The sequence below is a fragment of the Crinia signifera genome, chromosome 7, assembly GCF_055691185.1.
Source record: "Crinia signifera chromosome 7, ASM5569118v1, whole genome shotgun sequence".
Taxonomy (NCBI): Eukaryota; Metazoa; Chordata; class Amphibia; order Anura; family Myobatrachidae; genus Crinia; species Crinia signifera.
The window spans coordinates 173,856,693-173,870,063 of NC_139223.1; the positions used below are offsets into that span (position 1 = coordinate 173,856,693).

The following is a 13,371-nucleotide window of genomic DNA, read 5'->3' on the forward strand; positions in this document are numbered from 1 at the left end:
TGTAACATGTGCAGAGAGATTTAGATTTGGGGGAGTTTCTGTGCAGGGAAAATACTGGCTGCTTTATTTTTACACTGCAATATAGATGTCAGTTTGAAGTAAAACCCCACCCAAATCTAAAGGTGGGCATACATCGAGACGATTTGGTCCGATTTCGGCCGATTGCGATCAATCGGCCCGTTAAATCGGACCAAATCGTTTCTTCATGACATGGCGTCGGGTCCGATGCGCGGTCCCGTGCGTATCGGACCCAGCCCCAGGGGTCGGACCGGCGGGACATAAAATCCGTCGCAATCGGTGGGGCGGGCGCAGTGCTGGGCCGGGCGGCGGTGACCAGAATGATCATCGGTCTCCACTGTGTCCAGCGCCGTATCGGGCAGGCACTGTAGCAGCGGCAATTACAACTTTAAAATAGCATGTCAAATGACTGCCCAGCTAATGATTGGCTGAGAGAGAGCACTCTCGGTCAATCAGTGGCCTCCCTCTGCGGCCGCTGATTGGCTGAGAGTGCTCTATCTCAGCCAATCAGAAGCTGGAGAGTCATTTGACACATTATTTTGAAGATGTATTACATGCCCGCCCGCTGCGGCGCTGGACACAGTGAGTCTGATTAACGCTGCTGGCCCACTCCTTCCTCCCCAGCCGGCCACTCATTTGAGAGCAGCCACCGCCGCCTGCCCCCACTGCTCCTCACCACCCTGCAGCTCCCGCCTTTTGAGCAGCTGACATAACCGGATATTCCTTGGAATTCTACACGCATATGTACGAGTGGTCTGGGCCACCATCGAAAGATGGGGGAGGTTCCCACTGGCATGCAAATAGTTGTTTATGTAAAACATGTATTAGCATACCGGCGAATGAACCCGGCGTGCAAAGGATGGCGGGCGTACCACTATTCGCAGGGCGGGATCTGCATGACTCACAAGGGTGCGAATTCGCGCCTGAGCGAGTCAACCAGAATAAGGGCCAATATCCGGTTGATATGTCAACAGTGTCTAGTTGGGCAGTTAATATGTCGACACAAATAAAAAATTGACCTGGCAATAATTGACACATGAAAAGAGCGACATGGGTTTTTTGGAGTTATTCTGTTTTTTGTACTTTGTCATACTTTACCATCTGTGGACACTGGTTGGGAAAGGTAAAGTGTGCCACCTGCAGCGGGCTGGGGCAGCTGACCTGAAGCATGGCGAGTCAACATGGCACAGCGTCTGTGCTATGAAATCGACAAATTGACACCAAAAGAGCATCCAAAATTCATGTTGACCTTTTCGCATGTCGACCTCTTGTCTATGTCGACCCATTGACTGTCGACCTACACTCTCAACTCTTTATGCCATAACGGTTCTCATTATGCCCCATGGAGTCCCCAGTATATATTATGCCGCACTGTTGTGTCTCACTTCAGCTTGGTAGATGACTACGGTATATTACCTGGGTGCAGGTGAGTCTGGCCCCCTAACCCTCCGGGCCCCAAAGCAATGGCACCCTCTGTAGCTATGCCCATGAATATGCCCCTTAGTGTCATAGCTACCGCACAAGTAAATGCTTCATCCAATGTTCAGCACTGACCATGTCAAGTCTGGTCCCTCTCATACCCCTTTTACAACAAAATCCCGCATCCGACCCGGTGTTTGGAACACGGTTCCAATCCGGGTCAGATCCGGGATTTTTCCCATTTACACTGCAGTGCCGACCTGCAGTGTAAACTGACGTTATCTCTAAGCACCAGGACCTCCGATCACCGCGCTGGGGGTAAGCCCAGCACCAAGTTAACCTGCTGGGCTGCCCCCAGCCTCCGCGCACAGCTAGTCCCCCATCCACGAGGTGAATGGATGCCGCACACAGACATCCATTCACCTCATTCCTGCCTCCACTGCTGTATGCACAGTACAGCAGCAGAGGCTGTGTGCGTCCCCGTCCAACCTCCATACTGACCGCAGGATGCTACGGTCAGGGAGTTGGGCTTCCCCATTGCTGTCAGATGACCCGGCATACCTGTTTAAACTGCACCCCTTTTACACCGATGCTGACCTGGGTCAATGAGGCAAAAAACTGGGTTTTGCACGTGTACACTAGAGTCTGATTGGTCTAGACTTTAGTGTGCACATGCAATACTCCTAGTGCTCAGACTCTACTGTGGCCGAGACCCGGGAGAGAGGAGGAGGCCCGAACGGATGAGGCTGCACACAAGCCTCCCTCTCCTCTCTTGGAGGTGCCGCTGCTTTCACTACAATAATTCCAGACATTATTCGGTGGCGGACATACAAAAAAAAACCTTACTAATCTTAACTTTTCAAAAAGAATAAGGAACAAGAAGAGATGGCCGCCTTAGGATCATACTGGCCATGAACAAAGCGCGGAGAAGCCGTTTCTCTGAAACATCAAACATCTTGTTTCCTTCCTGCAGGCGCTGGTGGTCATTGGGATGCAGACTCAGGTGCACATCAAAAGGCCCGTACTGCTTTCCTAGCTGCATACGGAGCGGCAGCGTTCCCGAATCCTCCCCAGGTTCTCTGTATTCTGCACACACGGCCCTGCACATCATCTAGAACATGAAAGCTGTCGGACTTCGGGATTATTTGCATGCCGCTAGCACAAACATTACTAATATTCATCAGTCTGAAGAACGATCTTTGTTGTTTGCTGAAGCCACCATAAATGGGAAGGGTTCTCTTGCAGTGCATTGTGGGTGCCCATAAGTCAAGGAGGTGAAAATAAATTGGGACATGACAAGTTGAAATCAGTTTCCTGACAGACTGGGCGCATGGTATGGCGAGACTGGATCTAATGGACTTTGGTGCTAATTTGGTGCTGTGTTTGTGTTTTTCACACAAACACAGAAAACATTTGTTTACTACCCCCAAACGCCAGCTTCCTGTCAATCAAAGTCCAGCTACATTGCCTTTACAATCTATATGCATTTCATACTTGCCTACCTTAAGAGTCTCCTGGCCGGGAGAAGCCGGGAAAGAGGAGACTCTCTGCAGCTTTTCCAGAAAAACCCTGCCCCCACTGAGCCCCGCCCCCTTTCCTGGAAATGCCCTGATTCATAGCTCTTTGGGGAGTGGGTAGTACTAAATTTGCTTCATTTTAGCCCCGCCCCCTCCCAAAAGAGCCGCGAATGTCGGTATTTGACCAGCAGAGGAATGAGGTACAGGGGCCCCACTTAATGCAGGAATCTTGTCCACACTTCAGGGAGGCCTGGAGGGGGACCTGATTTTCGTGACCCTCCCGGCCATTCCAGGAGGGTAGGTAAGTCATACTTGCCTACTTGCTGACTGCCTTTTCTGGGAGAAGGCAGCCAGCTCAGTGAGGCATGGAGGCGGGGCCGCTGCTGCGAGTGGAAAAGGGGTGTGGCGGGGGCAGAGGCAGACTGACTTGTGGGCGTGTCCAAAGCAACCATATCATTTAACCACGCCCCCGCCTTGTGTAATTCTGGTATTTAAGGCATTATACAAGGCGGTGGGTGGTGCTAAAATGACGCGATTTGCGTCATCTGACCCACGGGCCCCCCATCTAGAGGGCGAGTTCCTGGGAGTCAGACAGCTCTCCAGGAGGGTTGCCCCCCTTTCTGGGAGGCCGGGAGGGGATCCCGATTTCCGTGAGCCTCCTGGCCCCATACTGCAGCAATTACAATATTTGCCTTATGCCGGGTCATGTAATAAAACTATTTCCATGACACTGTATAATCTGTTTGCAGACTGCAGCGTTATAGAGTAAGATACATTAATGCAATATGTTTTATTGCTCAGTAATGATGTACAAGGCGCTCCGCGGTTCATGTGCTTAACATATATCAGTGTATAACAGCTTGTACGCGAATGGGATCATTTGGGCTACAGCAAGTTGGTCGACACGCATTAGGTCGTCATGGGGATAGGTCGACATGGTTGTAGGTCGACATGGGTTAAGGTTGACATAGTTCTAGGTTGACATGGGTTTAGGTCGACAGGTAATTAGGTCGACACAAGCATTAGGTCAACATGGTCTAGGTCAACAGTCAAAAGGTGGACGTGGTTTTTTTTTTTCTGTTTTTTTGACCCAGTAGTGCAGGATTCCTGGAGTGCTGTGATCTCTAAACCCTTGGCAACAAGCAAAAAATCTTCAGCAACGAGCATGTAACCCCAGCAATGAGCAAGAAACCTTTAGCAATGAGCAAGACATGAGGACAAATTTAGTTGTTGCCCATATTAACTTATCTTGTGATGTAATTTTATATAATGATTTTAATTATTAATTTTCCTAAGCTCAAACACAAATATGTAAGCTACACATTGAAGAATGTGACAGTAGAAATGAAAAACAGGCTAAACCAAACAGGAACTACATACAGTATATCATTTGCATGAGGCCTGACAGTGACGGGACAATACATTTATATCATTGCTTTGTATACATGTGTGAATGTACATGCCCATTACACTTTTTACAACATAGCGCAATGCCCATTACACATACAGTATGCCACACTCTGTAATGCCCATTACATATAATGCCCCCTGACGTGCCGCTTAACCTACATGCTCATAGCCAGGGGGGATTACATGCTCGTTGCCCAAGGGGAGTTAAATGCGTGCTGCCCAGGGGGATTTAGCAATTAGCTAATACACACTAGGCGATTTTCAGATGAAAATCATCTAGTGTGTATGGGCCTCACAAGAATCATACATACCATGAATACAGTATTACGATAGCCGAAGAGGAAATAAGGGGGGGTGGGGGGGACAAGTGACGTTCTGTGCAGTTTATCCTGGCTCAGCAAAATATACCACTGAAAGGTTTAAACACACTGTACAGTATTCTATAAATGGCGCTGTCTCCACTTGGCAGCCATATTGTTCTCTAACATGCCTGGAAAATCACAATATCACATCTGATCCGACTATACCTGAGTCTGCGAAACAATCCAGAAATGTATACCTAATTCTGCGAAAACAATCCAGCGAGATGATACTGTTCTTGCGTATGCAGTGTGCTGGTACAGCTTGGTAGAAACAGGAAGGCAGCAACAACTTGACTTTGGAGACAGCAGAAGCTGCAGAGTGAACAGGATCTCAATGGTTTGTATGATGATACACCCAAGAGATGAAGAGACGATCGGTAGCAATTCTACACGTTTAGATGCAGAGTTACAAAATGGATAGTTTTACAATATTGGCATCTGTAGATGAATTTATGCTGGCACAGACAAAGGAAAACCTTCCCCGCCAAATGCTGATAGGTGCATTTGAATTATGTACAATAGCAGGGCATCACCAGGAAGGCAGACTGCAATCAACATCTTTATGTCTGAGGTGTCGGTCTGTGCCTGAGTGCGCTGTTTTCATGGTGAAGTACAGCGTAATGATAGACATCTCCTTAAAAAATGTATTATTTAATTATCCAGCATTATTAACCCCTTCCCGACGGGGCGTTTTTTGTTAACTTTTCTTTTTTTTTTCCTCCTCGCGTTCAAATAAGCGTAACTTTTTTAATTTTCCGGCTATATAGACACATGAGGGCTTTTTTTTGCGGGACAAGTTGTACTTTTTAATGGTACCATTTACTATACCGTATAATATTCTGGGGAATCAGGAAATAATTCAATGTGGGGTAAAAAGGAAAAAAAACGCAATTCCACAATTTTGCGCTGGTTACGTTTTTTTTGGAGTTCATAGTTCGTTTAAAATGATGGGTTATCTTTATTCTATGGGTCGTTACGATTCCGGTGATACCAAACTTATATAGTTTTCGTTACGTTTTACCACTAAAAAAAAAATAGAAAATTTTACGGTTTTTCTAATTTGCGTCGCGTCGCCTTGTTCTGCGGCTTATAACTTTTTTATTTTTCTACCTACGGACCTGGGTGAGGGCTCATTTTTTGCGGGCTGAAGTGTACTTTTTAATTAATACCATTATGGGATATGTGCGACTTTCTGATCTCTTTTATTTACATTTTTTGGGGTAGGCGATGCGACCAAAAACGTAGTTTTGGCGTTGGGAACTTTTTCCGTTTACGCCTTTAACCGTGCGGGATAACTAATGTTATATTTTAATAGATCGGACTTTTAGGAACGCGGCGATACCAAATATGTTTATTTTTTTATTTTTTATTTATTTTTATTTGTGAAATGGGGAAAGGGGGGTGATTTGAACTTTTAATATTTTTTTATTTTTAAACTTTTTTTTTTTTTTTTTTTAACTTTTACTACAAGGCCCCCTAGTGTACTTGACCACTAGGGGGCGCGATCGCCTGTACTAGGTTCAGCCATAGAGCTCTATGGCTGAACATAGTGATTTTCAGCACTTCCTATTACATCCTGCCTCAGGCAGGATGTAATAGGAATGCTGACATGGCCAGCACAGGGGTCTACATTAGACCCCTGGCTGCCATGGCAACCGATCGGCACCCTCAGATCTCGCCGCGGGGGGCCCCGATCGGCGCCGGAGGGGGGCGCCCCCCCTCCGATCAGCTATTTAAGCACTGCGGGCGCTTTGCCCGCGGTGCTTAAAGGGTTAAACGGCCACGATCGGCGAACTCGCCGCTCGTGAGAGCAGGTACCTGGCTGTAATATACAGCCATTACCTGCTCTCTTTCAAGCCAGCTCACTCCGTGAGCTGGCTTGATTCCCCCGCAACCGTCATATGACGTACATGTACGTCATAATTCGGGAAGGGGTTAAAGGTCAGCATGGCTTACATGTTTATACAATAGCAATCTGTACCAACGACATGTATAACCGCACAAATCTTCTTGTGCGAATTCTATCCAAATAATCTTTCTCTAAAATAAGGACTTTTGCCTGAAGTGGGAAATCTACTTGTGCGAAAAAAACAACGTTCTTTGTAACTTGCAGTAAGGACAATATCTATATCGTGTACATGGCAGCCTGCCATTGTTCATTGTTTTGGTGCAAATGGTAAAGCTCCAAATAACTTTATTGATTTAAAAATAGAAAAATAAAGTAGTATGCTTAAAAAAAAAAATTTGTACCCTACTGTGAATCGAACCTGTGTCGCTGCTAACATAGGGGTAGATTTATGAAAGGGAGATCAGGGGAATCTGCGCTATCCCCGAGCGTTATTGCAGGGGATAGTGCTTCCCCTGATCTATGACACCCGCCGAGCAGGTGTCTTTCGTGCGGCGGTGCGGGGCAGGAGGCATAGCGCAGCTACGATATTTCGTGCTGCGCGCCTGCCTCCTGCCTAATTTATGAACGGTCAGCATCGCTGACCGTTCCGCCGCCTGCAGCTATCGACTTCGACAGCTGCAGACGGCGATGCCCCATTGCCTACAGCAGGGACAGCGCTGTCCTGCTGCTGGCTCTGAGCTGCGCTGGGATCTCGCGAGACTAGCGAGATCCCCGAATGCGCAGTCCAGCCACCCGGGGAGAAGCAGACAGCGCATCAGTGTTAACTGACGCGCTGTCAGCTGGAGGGGACATCGCCGGAGGGGGGAGTTAGCGCTCCCCCGCTTCGGCGGCAAGATCTTAGTAGATCTTGTTGGTGTCCCATCTTGCTTCGCCTCGCTACCAAGGCGAAGCAGGGAGTGTTATAGCGGCGCTCTTAGCGCTGCTATAATAAATCTACCCTATAATAACTGTGTCTCAAACCGCTAAGTCACAGACACCTGTGATTTTAGTTGCTGCATTGATGTACACTATACAGTCCAGTATGAGACATGCCCTGTACAGTGTGCTGTTTTCATAGCGCAGTACAGTGTAATGATAGACATCTCCTTAAAAAATGTATTATTTAATTATCCAGCATTAGTAAAGGTCAGCATGGCTTACATGTTTCTACAATAGCAATCTGTACCAATGACATGTATAACCGCACAAATCTTCTCGCGCGAATTCTATCCGAGTACTCTTTTTCTAAAGTAAGGACAAAATCTGTAGTGGGAAGTTGCGTGGCAGTCTGACTGCATTTTGTACAAGACATATTTTTTTTCTTTTATAAAGGGAAAAACATTAATTGGCCAGCTTGAAGAATGTTGATTGGCCAGCTTCTTACAGATCAATGTCAACTCCAACATCGTTGTATTCAGCACCGTAGTCTTAACGTGGAACATTCGTCACCCAGTGGTTAAACTATGTATTACATGGCGTGGGACATACCGCAGGCCATAACGCAAGTACAACTCGTGACTCGGAGACCTAAAAAGCACGTTGTGAGCCACGATGTATGAGGACACATCTGTACATGTGTGATTATACATGCACTGCATACATGTGTGGCTGTACATGGACTGCAAACATGTGTGACTGTTTTAAAAACTGATCTGCAATACATGTGTGACTTACATGCACTGCATGTGTGGATTCGGTATGAAATCCCAACAGTTAAAAATCCTGACAGGGTCAAAATCCCGAAAGGGTCATAAAAAACAGTGAAAAAACCCATGTCGACCTTGCGACATGTCGACGGAAAGTCATGTTGACTGTTTCACCTGTACATTTTATATGTCGGTATTTTGACCCTGTCGGGATTTTAAATGTCGGGATTTTGTCCTTGTCAGGATTTTAAATGTCGGGATTTTTGTCCTTGTCGGTATTATGACCCATTCAGGATTTTGACCCTGTCGGGATTTTGACCATCTGTATTTTGACTGCATCCCACATGTGTGACTGTACATGCACTGCATAGTGACTGTACATGCACTATATACTTGTGTGACTGTACATGCACTGCATACATGCACTGCATAGGGACTGTACATGCACTGTATACTTGTGTGAGTGTACATGCACTGTATTAATTTCCTGCGGCAAGAAGACTTTTGTACATTACATACTGAAAGTTAAGGCAACTCAATTGTATAATTCTGAAACACAATTAATAACTGGGAATAACAGTTGAGGTTTTCCCAAATTATAAAATTATAATCAACCAAGACTTTTTCTTACATATAATAAACATTTATTATAAAATACATAAAAGTAAAAGCAATATTTCTTGAAAAAGAAGTATTTCCTTGGGATTGGAGATTATACCAAGTACCCGACGCGTTTCGTCTCTTTATGAGACTTCATCAGGGGTTTGACACTTTTAGTATGAATCTACAAGAATGGAACATAATTGTAAGCATATACAATAGGAAAGACATTAATTCTACTTTAACATCAATCTGTTTTTCAGGCTGATAGAAAGATGAACAATAAAAAAGAATAATAATAATAATAATAGAAAACAAGGTGGAGATGGAGAACAGAGAGGATCAGGATTAAGTGGGCCGTAGAAGGAAATGGTACAAAATTTGTCGATGTTTAACAACCATTGTATTTGGAGAACATTTGAATACATTTTTTTTCATGGTATCGTACCTTTAAAAATGCGATGATATTTTAACTTTTATTAAAGTTTTAATGGATTTCCTTGATAGTGGAAGTTCCAAACGAAAAATGTTTTACTGTAAATAATATATGAAAATTATATAAATGTTACGTGTTTGTGACAATGTGGCTTGGGACAATGTGGAGCAGCGGCAGACTGAGCTGGACAGAGCAGCAGTGCATACAGCCAGGGCAGGACTGGACACAGCAAGGGTTGGCTTGGGATGGAGTTGAGCAGGGGGCAGACTGACCTGGACAGAGCAGCAGTGCATACAGCCAGGACGGGGCTGGACCGAGCGAGGGTTGGCTTGGGACAATGTGGTGCAGGGGGCAGACTGAGGTGACCCAGAATATGCCAGTTCTCTTCTCCTATTAGAATATACCAAAAATGATCTCTTATAGTATAAACAATTAAACATACTGTAAGTGAAAGCTTGAAGTGTGTTTGTAGAGACCACAAAGCAGCATTTTGTATTACAATTGTGGAATGATGATCTGTCTCCTAAGAATTATTCCCAGGCGTGCGCTGGTTCCGTTCATTCTACTGAGTATTGGGACACATACAGCACAGATTCTGTGCATATTAGCTAGAACCGTACTCCAGCCGATGTTATACTGTTCCCCAGGTGACACGTTCAGCAATCTGACGAGTTATCCGGTAAGTAAGGCAGTTCTGTTGCATCTGCCACATACTGAGAGGATTAGGAGGATTTACATGCCAGCAGCAGGAGAGACCTTTGAAGAATCTCCTCTTGAAGAACGCGATGTCTCTTTATGCCAGATAATGATTGCTGTGCCCACGATGCTGAGATTGTAGCAGGTTTCAGCTCTTCAGGTCTAGATTAAGGAGGGAACAAGACAAACTTGTGGGGCCATATTAGGGATGGCCATCAATGTAGTTCACCATCAATGGTTTCACCAATCGATGGTCATCCCTTTTCTTTGACTAACTGACCTGTGGCCCAATCAGAATGTTTGGGCGGAGCTCTATGGGATTCCCGTGTCCCAGGAACTTGGTGAAGATTTAAAAAATAACTATTCGGTAATGCTGTGCCATCGATGATGTAGGGAAATCATCTGGTTCTCCCCCATCAATGGCAAAAGTATTCTACAGCCACCATAAACCATCGATGATTATGAATCATCGATGGTCGATGGCCAGTACTAGGCCACATATAAAAATGCCTGCAGCCATAATACAGTAAGTCATGTCTGGGACACCTACAATGGGGGGCTTGCCGAACCTAATTGGGGTCAGCCGGATCACACCTCACCCAAATATAACTATTTACACCTGTTACATCTGCCCCACCTGCAGTGCAGCATGGTTTTGGCCATTTGAGAACAAATTTGTCCTGCGATCAGGTCTGAATTAGGCCATGGAGGACGGGGAAGAAAATCCAGAGGGAGGGTTGTGCGGGCTTATACAATGCATGCAGCGAGCAGCAGTGGGGAAGATTTGTGGGTGCCCCTGATGAGTGCCCCACCATGGATGGGGTTCCCCCACCCTGTATTCTATCCCCCGGTGTTTATCTGTCCATGGAAAATTCTGTATTTTCCAATATTGACCAACTGCACAATAATCTTCCTCTCTTTGGCCCTTATTCTGGTTGGTGCGGTAATATCCGCGTGCGTTCGTGCCACGGATGTTTTGTGTCTGCGCATGTGCAGAGGCGTCTCTGCGCATGTGCGAGCGGGACGCATGGCCACATTCTGCATGAAATGTGAACACTCCGAACAGGGGGTGGAGAGGGGCGTGAAGGGCTGCTTGGGCTCATTACCATATGTTTACACCCCGCGTTTCATGGGCGTTCCCATGCTAACGCTGGGCGTACGTATGGTAATGCGGTTGTGACGCACGTGTAGGGGGCGGACATATGACATCGCCGGATGTCAGCTGCTCGCCCAGATCCCTGCTTTTGCACGGAGAAATGCCCGTGTGGTCTGTGGTTGCGGGAGCTGCCTGGCCACTCAGTCCTGCATTCGATGGTCTGCGACCATCGAATGATGGGGGAGGTTCCCTGAGATGGAGGAGGTGTATTCATGAGAAATACACGTGCGGTCCGTTCGGACAGCTTCTTACCGCGTACAGACGGAGTTGGCGATCCGTATGGAAGGCGGCGTTTAGGACCCACGGTGCTGGCCGCATATTCGGATCTGGCCGCACCGATCAGAATAAGGGCCTTTGTGCCATAATCCTTTTTTTCTAGGCTGTTATAAGTTGATATTTGTTTAAGAGGATTACTGAAAGTGGGGAAATGATCTTATAACCGGCAATAATAATTATATGGTGGGTACCGTGGTTCTGCACAGACTGTAAACCTCGCCACGTGCTTAGATGTACCGGCTCAGCAGCAAAGTGTCATGGAAACTATATTAAAATGTAGGCAACTATGCAAATGGGATTTGCATGTATTACTTACACTGCTTTTTGGAAGCAGAACAAACAGACACCAGGAGGAATTTTTTTAATGGAACCTGAAATGTTCACAGTAGAATTTTAGCCTTTCCAATGTTCTCGACTCGGGTGGGGGGGTTTGAACAGGTGGAGGGCCATTGATGGGTGATACTGTCATTGATGGCCATGTGCCCCAGTACCATCGATGCGAACCATCAATGAAGATCACCCCGATGGCTATCCCTATACCAAATACAGGTCATCGAGACCTTGACCATCCACCTTACTGGAGAAGTAGGCATGACTCTGGGAACTGGCTTACCCTTGAGGGAGCTTTGTACAGAGCCTTGTGGAATGGTAAAAAAAACATTTGTGAATGAGAGAATATTAAAATGAGATTAAGTGGTAGAGATTTTCAGGGGCGTCCCTTTCTGTCTGCGGGGGGGGGGGGGGGGGGGGGGGGTGTCATACAGCCATTTCTAATCTGCCAAGGATTTCATGTTTATACATCTGAAAATATGGATTCATCCCTCAAATCCTGATTCTGAACTGGACGCAAGTCCAATTTCCGGAGGAACCTGCGGGTATTCGCAAACGGCAATCATGGACACCACAAACCACCTAGTTGTTGTACTTGTACGAGTGCAAAATCAAGTGCCCATGGTAAATTAAGGAATTTATTTACAAAGTCAAGTTGTAAAACAATTATGTTTATGCACAATATTTAAAAGGGCTTCTACTAACGACATTTTGCTGGTAAAAGCAGCGCCCTTTTAAACATCAACCATAAACACGGTCAGAAGCAATAGTGTCATATCACAGCAGAATAACCAAGGACTCTTAAGGTCCCCATACACACTCCGTTGTGGGCGTACGTTTTGTACTTAAATAGTACACATCACATGTTTTGTGCATGCATTGTGCAATGCGATGCAATGCGATGAAAAGCTAGTACAAAAAAGTACAAAAAGTGCAGCACATACTTTTTGTACTGCACGATGAGCAGCACGGGAGCGCACATCTCAAAGTACAAAACGGACCGCTGGCGCGTGTATGGGGACCTTTAGAGGGTAATTCAGTTAGCAGCGGTAATTTAAATATGGCTGATTGGTCCCCCGCCGCTATTCATTTAGGGTGTGTGTTGTTAGGTCTACACCAACTAGGTCGACACCACTAGGTCGACAGACAGCAAGGTCGACATGGGTCTAGGTCGACATGTGTCTAGGTGGTCAACAGGACATTAGGTCGACACAAGCATTAGGTTGACATGGGCAAGGTCGGCAGTCAAAATGTCGACATGGGGTTTTTCACAGTTTTTTTACACGAATGTTGACGTGGACACAGTTTGAAGTGCACCGCATCCCCTCGCATCGCTCGCGATGCTTTGGGCACACTATTTTATTCTCCCACCATGCCCTGGTGGATGGTAGGGCATGAAATACCGCCTGTCGGCACATGTCGGTTCAAAAAACAGTGAAAGCCCCCATGTCGACCTTTTGACTGTCGGCCTAGCCCATGTCGACCTAAACCCATGTCGACCTTGCTGCCTGTCGATCTAGTGGTGTCGACCCAATGATTGTCGACCTAGTTGGTGTAGACCTAATGAACCGTATCCCATTCATTTAGCCCTGATGCTGTCGGGAATATTTTTTTTTA

The 13,371-nt window shown here is 46.1% G+C and overlaps 1 protein-coding gene across 2 annotated transcripts in view; it reads right to left on the bottom strand.

Moving 5' to 3' along the window:
* Nucleotides 1-13,371, bottom strand: part of LOC146020869 (voltage-gated delayed rectifier potassium channel KCNH8-like) — a 314,377-nt gene that overhangs the window by 228,593 nt on the left and 72,413 nt on the right. The window contains exon 1 of one of the 2 annotated variants that reach the window (XM_083154408.1): nt 2,940-2,983. The exons of the other annotated variant lie outside the window; for it this stretch is intronic. The gene's annotated coding sequence lies outside the window, so the exon portion shown is untranslated. Of the gene's footprint in view, nt 1-2,939; nt 2,984-13,371 lie in introns of those variants that run through there. 2 annotated transcript variants of the gene reach the window in all.